The sequence below is a fragment of the Nyctereutes procyonoides genome, unplaced genomic scaffold (genome assembly GCF_905146905.1).
Source record: "Nyctereutes procyonoides isolate TBG_1078 unplaced genomic scaffold, NYPRO_anot_genome, whole genome shotgun sequence".
Classification (NCBI taxonomy): Eukaryota; Metazoa; Chordata; class Mammalia; order Carnivora; family Canidae; genus Nyctereutes; species Nyctereutes procyonoides.
In genome coordinates, this window is record NW_026575042.1 from 1156121 (window position 1) to 1164063 (window position 7943).

Consider the following 7943-nt stretch of genomic DNA (forward strand, 5'->3'; position numbering starts at 1 on the left):
TATTCTGCCCTTACTCTCTTTTTTCCTATGTTAATTTTGTGGAGTATTGGACTTGACTCATTTCTATTGCTCATTTCTTAAATGAAGTAAGTTTTCCTGAACCTTTAATTCAGAGGAGAGCATGTCTAACTCCAGGTGTTCTGCTGTATGTCAAACAACAGTTTCCCAGATGGCCTGCACACCTTACCACTGTGGCTGAGGGCATCCTGCTCCATTCTCTCTCTGTTCCCCCCAGCATGGGCTCTGTCCTAGATGGGAGCCGTGGGGGCCCGGGTGCAGGGTTGGAATGGCCCGGCCTGCCTGCCTTGCCTCACTGTGGACCCCTGGCCCTCCCTGGTGAATGGGACAAGGCCTCCCCATTTCAGCTGCTGTTTTCAGACTGGCTCTCAAAGCCCTCTGATCCTGTTGGGGTTCTCTCCTCAGGCCTGGCAGTCCACTTCATCCCACTGTTTGGGGCTGGTGGCTGTGGGTGTTTGTCCCCTTTTGTTGTTGGGTGTGGGTGCAGCTTGCCTTCTAGCTTTGTTGTAAGTGTTGTGCTTGTCCCTCTGCCTAGCTGCTGAGTGTGTGAGTGCACAGGGACAGCCATGACAGGGCAGCGCGCATGTGGGGATTCAACATAGATATGATTTCTCACAGTTCTGAGTCTGGAAGTTCAAGATCCTGGTGTCCCTGGACTTACAGACAGCTGCTCCTTGCTGTACCCTCACAGAGCCGTTCTTCTGGTATCTCTGTGTGTTCAGATCTCTTCTGATGAGGTCACTGGCCATCCTGGGTCAGGACACACCTTAATGGCCTTCTTTCAACTCAATCACCTCTTCAAAGTCCCCACCTCCAAATACAGTCACATTCAACCAAGAAGGTGCTAGCCCTCCAGCCGCTCCTTTCCCCGGGGAACATCCCTCAGTGAGGGTCAGATCACACACGGTGCAGGCTGGGGGTGGTGGTGGTAGGGTCATCTCCCTGCCAAGCAGCCCCAGACAGAAGGTTCCTGCCTTTTTATGGACCCTGGGGGCATGGGGTAGTGTAGGAGTGAAAGTGTATTGTGTCAGGAGAAGTGCCTTAGCCAAAGGCCGAGACAAGGAATGCAGACATCTGCAATATGTACAGAGGAACACGGGCAGCAGGGGAGGGTGTGCTGAGTCCCGACCACAGTGCCCTGCAGACACCACAGTGCCCTCATCCTGCAGCAGTCCTCTGTGGGGAGGGCAATGGGCCCATGAGACCTGCCAGGGGGTACCTGTGGGCATATCTGAGACAGCACATACAGCATCATGGCCTAGATCCAGACTCCTCTCTACACCTGGCCCTGACCCAGGAGTTTGGGCTGGTGTAGTGAGGACACAGACACCATCGACCCAGGCCATGCTGGCACCTGAATGACAGTGAACCCTGACCCTGCTGTACAAGAACCAGTAGACGCGGTCAGGCTGTGGAAAGTCCCCACACAGGTTTCATTCCCCATCCCACCAGGGACCCACCTTCCTTGCTTCATTTATGTTTTTCTCAGCCATGATCAGTTTGGCCCTTGGCAGTTTCCAAAGCATTTTGTTTTGTTTTTCTCAGGCTTTAAATCCTAACACTAGGTTCTCGAACCTGCTGTATGTTAGAATAATGGGGGAGCTTTTAAAACTGTTCAGTACTCAGTTCCCCTCCCTGGGAGTGCTTATGTGATGCTCTGCCTATATCTTCCAGGTGAGCTGCCTGTGCAGCCAGCATGGTTCCCCTGCCCCACAGGGAAGGCAATGCTCATCAGTGGTTAAGAGCTAGCCAAGGGGAACTGAAAATGGGGTCAGAGCACCCACTTTGGGGATTTAGGGAATAAAACAATTCTACCAAGAGCACAGTTAGAAACTGGAAGAAGTATGGCCCCAAATATGACTAAGAGGCTTTAGAAACAGGGTGTATTCTTCAGGACATCCTGTAAGTGCCCTACCTAAAGGCCTCTGGGGAGTTTGTATGCATGGTTTTTCTGTAGCACACACACGTGGCTCTGCATCAATTTCTTTGTGATGAGGGGCAGGTGGTGGAAAGACCAAGTAAAATAAACTTGCAAAGAAAATAAGACTAACAAGCAACCCAAAGATATGGCTGATGGGATATAGCTTGATGGATACTGTTACACTGGGCACTTTGGTCAAGTGGTGATTGTCAAACATCGCAGTGCACAGTAATCACCTGGAGGGCTTGTTAGCATAGACCACCGGTCCACAACCCAGAGATTCTGACTCACTGCCTCGGGGAGGAGCCTGAGATTCTGCATTTCCAGTGAGTTCCCAGATGATGCCTATGCTTGGCTCCATAGAGCACACCTTGAGAATGCTGGTCAAAATAAAGCAGCTGTTCTCAGAAAGCCAGTGAGAAAACAGTGCAGTCAGAAAACTTGGCAGGGAGCACCTGGGTGGCTTAGTCAGTTAAACATCAGAGTCTTGATCTCAGCCCAGGTCTTGATCTCAGGGTCAAGATCTCAGGATCTTCAAGCCCTGTGTTGGGTGTGGAGCCTACTTAAAACAACAGCAACAAAACCTCTTGTCTGAAACGCATCCACACTGGATATTAGATTCCTTTAATTATAATTCTAGCAGTGGTGTTTGTTAGGACTGAGACCTGAGGTTTCTGGGACGGGTCCTGGCATGCACATTTATGGGAATCTGTAATTTTCTCTAATCTGAGAAGCACCATGCAAATACTGGCTTCCTCCTGGTCAGAGCTGGTGCTTCCCATGTGAGAACCTGGCAGCCTGGATTCAGGTGAGTGGCCTGTAGCACTAGTGTATCCCAGGAGGGAATTGTGACTGTCATAGAAAGTCTCATCAAAGGCGTGACTCTGGCTGAGGGAGTCTTTCCAAGCTATGTCCTAGGCAAGAGTCTTCTGGGAGACATTACTAAGATTTCCCTGGAAAAGTCTCAAAAAGTTCTGCCTTGCATCTTCTTCTTGGGCTTTAGAATTTTAAAGACTCTGGAAAATTCCAGAATGGAGAAGCTTGCCTAATATAGCTGAACCTAGTGTTTTCTGTAACTAGTTTGGCCACCGGGCACTGTCTTGTCAGCTTCTCAGCATATCTGTTGGGATCTCCGGAACTCATTCTCCTTGGGGCAGTTGGGTGAGAAATGTGCATAGACCCTGCAATCTGGGTGTTGGGAAAAGGACACCGAGTCTTGGTGGTTTCAGAAAGCACATTAGAGGCTCTACGTGGCTGTGTGGAGTCACAGTGTGCTTGAGGACACAGGCCGGTGAACCAGTGGCTCTTTCTCTGAAGCAATCTGAAACATTTCAAGAACCGGCAGGGCTGGGTTCAAGCACACAGATCACACTGAGATGGAGAGACACCTGCTTCATTGATGTCACTCACGGTATCACTCCTTTGTGCACCCGCCCCTGCTTCTCTACAAAGCATCAGAGGTTTAAAACCCCTGCCATGTAGCCTCAACATCTGGTCCTGTAACGTGCCAGCTGCAGAAGAGCCACCAGAGAGACTTGCCAGTAAAGCCAAATGAGAAACAAGGACTTCAGAGCCACGTGACCCAAAGCACAGTGTGCAGCTGGCAGCACTGGCACCACGGGGGAGCTTGTTAGCCATGCAGGGCTCCGGACCCGGACCCGGTGCCTGCCCTGAATGAGATCCCTGGGGCATTGATTCATAGGCACAATGGAGTTTAAAAGGCACTGTTTTAAAAATAAGTAAACATTTAAAATGCAAGTAATGTGCAAAAGCATTGGTTCTCAAGCTTGGCCGCACATTGTGATCACTTGGAACTTTTAAAGTACTTACCCTCCCTGACCCCCATTTTAAGCTGGTTGGAATGGAGAACATTCTGCATTTTAAAAGTTCCGTGGGCGATGCGCACTGACTCCAGGGCTCCGGACCTTTAGTGGCGGAGCGTTTCTCCCTTGCTTGCTCCCCCAGCACCGGCCCTGGTGCCTGGCACAGGGTAGGAAAAAAATTCATCACAGAATAATGTTTTATTGCTCAACTGAGTTATCCTGGGACTCCAGACCATATGGAGGTTTCAGGTGTGGTCCTGCCAGGAGTCCTTTGCATGAAGGATAGATCAATCTTTCAGAAACAATTCATCCTAAGGAAGGAAGCTGGGTCAAGGCCTGTGTCCCTATACCACTATGGCATGCACAGCCCTCGCCTTGAGGCTGAACTGGTGGGCAGGGCAGGGGATGGGCTGTTAGGTTTTGAGGTCTTACTATTCTAATCCATAGACTGTAGCCCTGGTTATAGATGAATGGGAGGTAATAATTTCAAAACAGAATGTCGAGTGTCACTTGGTCCCCATGTAACCATCTGTGACTTTTCAAGGGTGTGAGCAGAATACTTTACATTCTTAGGAGCAACCTCCAAAGTGCCTTCTTTGGAGAATGTTCTCCATGCAGTGTTGTGTGTGAGCTATGGGCTATGGGTGACAGGTCGGAGGCAGTGGTGGACAGAGCCCTCCACGGCCCTCACCAGCAGGCTGCCCCAGCACTCAGGCTCAAGCGACTTTAAAAAATCAAGAAGGAACAGTAGCCCAAGGTATCTTGAGATCAGCATTTAGTCAGCCTTCCTGTAGAACTGGGAGGTGGGACAGATAAATGATCCCATTGCAGGGAACTGAGTGTCCTGCCTTTGAGGCACCCCTTTGATAAAAGGGTTGACAGAAAACAAAAATACATTTCCTGCTTGGGTCTGAGGGGAATAGCCAAAAAGTTCTGCTTCCTAGTCAGGCCTGAGAATGTAGGTGTGAAGGTGGCTGCCGGCTGGGGAGAAAGAAGGCTGGGGTACCCAGGTGAGTACATAAAACCCCTGCATAGGGCCTCACCCCATTTGTGTCTGGGGCAGAGCTGTCCCAGGAAGCTGCAGCAGAGGAAGGGTAGGAGGGGTGGACTCCGTGTCAGGGAACTCTGGTGACTGACCTCCATCCAAAGATGATAGGGACGCTCTCAGCATCCTGGGGCCTTATGGCTGGGAGGTCTCTTCAGCAAACCCAGACTGATCTCTGGCTCTCTGTCCTCTGCAGATGTAGGTCACTGTGTATTATTACTGTGCATTGCATGTTATTGTTTCTCTGTTCTTCTCAGGCATGGAGAGGCTCAGGGATAGGGATGGGGCAAATGGACACAAAGCCAGTAGAGGGAGGGATGCCTGGGCCTATACTCTGTGGAGTGGACTGGCTGTGCCCCTACTGCCCTGCTGGTCCCCGCGGGGTTGGGACTGGCAGCTCCAGCTAAGCGCTCTGCCTGGGGGCTGGGCTGGCTTGCCCGGCCCCACATACCTGACCCGGCAGCACCCCCCCTCCGCCGCCATCCCCCGCCCCATGTATCTGACCCAGCGCCTCCCTCCTCCACATACGTGATACCTGACCCGGCACCCCCCCCCCCAACCCCACATGCTTGGACACCTTTCCTTGGCTCCAGAGCCTGCTCTCAAAACCAGAGTGGCCTATTTCTGAGCTCCCATAGAGAAACAAGAAGTGATTTTTAAAAAAAAAATGTTCTCAAACTTGAGAGAACTATTTCCATGAATCCAAACTGTTTAGGCATTGGATGGACCTGATAAAGGGTCTGTACTGAAGAAAAAAAGGATATATGTAAATAACTGGAAATGTGACCAGCTAAGAATAAAAATTGGGAGTGTGACGGAATATCCAGCCAGGCAGCACTGCCCCTGCTCACAGATCTGCATCAAGGATGCTAAGGCAGAGGGGGTGCAATCTCCTGAATGGGAAGCATAAGAGAAATGTACTTTCCTATGAAAAGGCAAATAGGCACCTTGTCCTGGCAGGTGGCCCCAGGGAAGGTCAAATGGCAGGACCAAGTCAAGGAGCACTGCTCAGAAGCGACTCTGTCTTCTTCAAGGGTAGGGCAGAGCCAGCGCGGAGCTGGGTCAGGGCAGGCTGAGCATAAATGTTGGCAGCATTTGCATTTCCTATATCAGGGCAAATTTGCATGTGGTGAGTTATATACATCCTACTGTGCTATGTTCCTGGAGCTGCTGTAACAAATTGCCATAAATCTGGGGGCTCAAAGTGACAGATGGAGGCCAGAATCTGAAGTTGGCATCACTGACCCTAATCGGGGGTCAGAGGGTGCCCTTCCAGAGGCCTGAGGGCAGCCTGTTCCTGCTTCTTTAAGGCAGCTGTGGTGCTCCTCTGCTTGTGTGGGCACCCTGTCCTTCTGCCTCTGTCTTCACCTACCCCTTCTCTGGGTCAGCTCTCCCTCTGGTGAGGAGGACTCATGTGATAGAATTCCAGGACCCACTGGAAAATCTAGGACCATCTCCTCATTTCAAGATCTTTGACCTAACCATACCCCAAATCCTTTTCTGAGGCATAAAGCAACATTCTCAGATTCCAGTGGTTAGGATGGGGATATCTTTGGGGGCCACCTTTTCCACTTCCCTCCTTCCCCTCTCAGAGATCTCTACTTTTAGTGTATTCTAGTAAGGATGACTTTCAGGGAAACGAGAAGCCATTTCCAGTTGGCTGAAATGCCTCCATCCTGAATCTGTAATTCTTTCTGTTGTACTATGAGCTTCCCCCAAATGCCTTTTCTGTCCTTCTTGGGTGCCACAGGTGATGTAGGGCTGGAAGTCAGCTGTGCACAGGGCCAGGGCCCCTAAAACCAGCCCAACAGTTAAGGACTCTCCTTCGGCCCCTCCCAGGGGACCTGAGAGATAGGCTGCCTTCTCAGGGGGCTGAGACTGCTTGCTGTCTTCAGATCCCTGGTGGGGGGCGGGGGGTTGGTGGTGGTGTCACACACCAGGGCCAGGAGCTTCCTTATCTGCAGAATGGAGCGAGAACATAACTTAGCCCATGGGATGGCAGGTGAGACTGCTGATGTGCATTCAGCTTAGAGGTTTTTCTATGAAACAAGGTGGGATGAGTGGTGAGTGGTAGAGGCAAGTAAGGAAACTTTGGAACTCCCTCCTTCTTGCAGTTTGGGTGGAGGAGGCTGGATGGCCAGCTGGCTTCATGGAGAGCCTCTCTGCTTCCTAGAGCAGTGTCATTCCACAGTGTTCTTGCCCATCCCCATATCCTCCCTGCTTCTAGCTCCCATGGCCCTAGCAGACCTGGGTGGATGATCTGAGGAAGATGTCAATACTGACCTCATGATGTCTCAGGTCCCTCCATTGGGCACATTGCTGGAGTGCCTGGTGGGCCAGGCACTGTCCCGGGTACTTGGTGGGAGCAGAGTGGCTGGTGACCCTGCCATCAGGAAGCCTATTTGCTCACAGCAGTGAGTCGGTTGGTATGACAGGGTCAGTTAGAGATGGTCAATGCTATAGATGTAAAGGAAGATGGAGGAAGCTGAGGAGCAGGAGCACAGGGTCAGGGTGGGTGGGAGTGTGGGCTAGGTCACCATTTCTTTCTAAAGATTTTATTTTATTATTATTTTTAAAAGATTTTATTTATTTATTCATGAGAGACACAGAGGCAGAGACATAGAGGGAGAAGCAGGCTCCCTGTGGGGAGCCCGATGTGAGACTCAATCCCGGACTCCAGGATCATGCCCTGAGCTGAAGGCAGACGCTCAACTGCTGAGCCATCCAGGTGTCCCAAGGTTTTATTTTTTTAAAGTAATCTCTACATCCAATGTAAGGCTCAAACTCACAATTCCCAAGATCAAGAGTCACATGCTCCACCATCTGAGCCAGCCAGGATCCCCTAGGTTGCCATTTTGAATAAGGTGGTTGTGATAGTGATGCAGAATTTCTCAGCCTTTGGTGTCCATGGTTCTTGGTCACATTGCTTCAAAGAATGAAGAGGAAGATCAGACAAAGAGGGTTGGCAGTGAAGCAAAGTTTATTGAGCAATAGTACAAAGCTCCCAAAGAGGGAGGCTACCCAAGAGAATTGCCATTGAGGTTTCTAAGTTTAGGGGTTTTTATGAACTCTTGTGGAACTATCTTAAGTCAGGGCATGCTGAGTCGTGCCAGTCAGGGCTTTGGTCACGTATCTG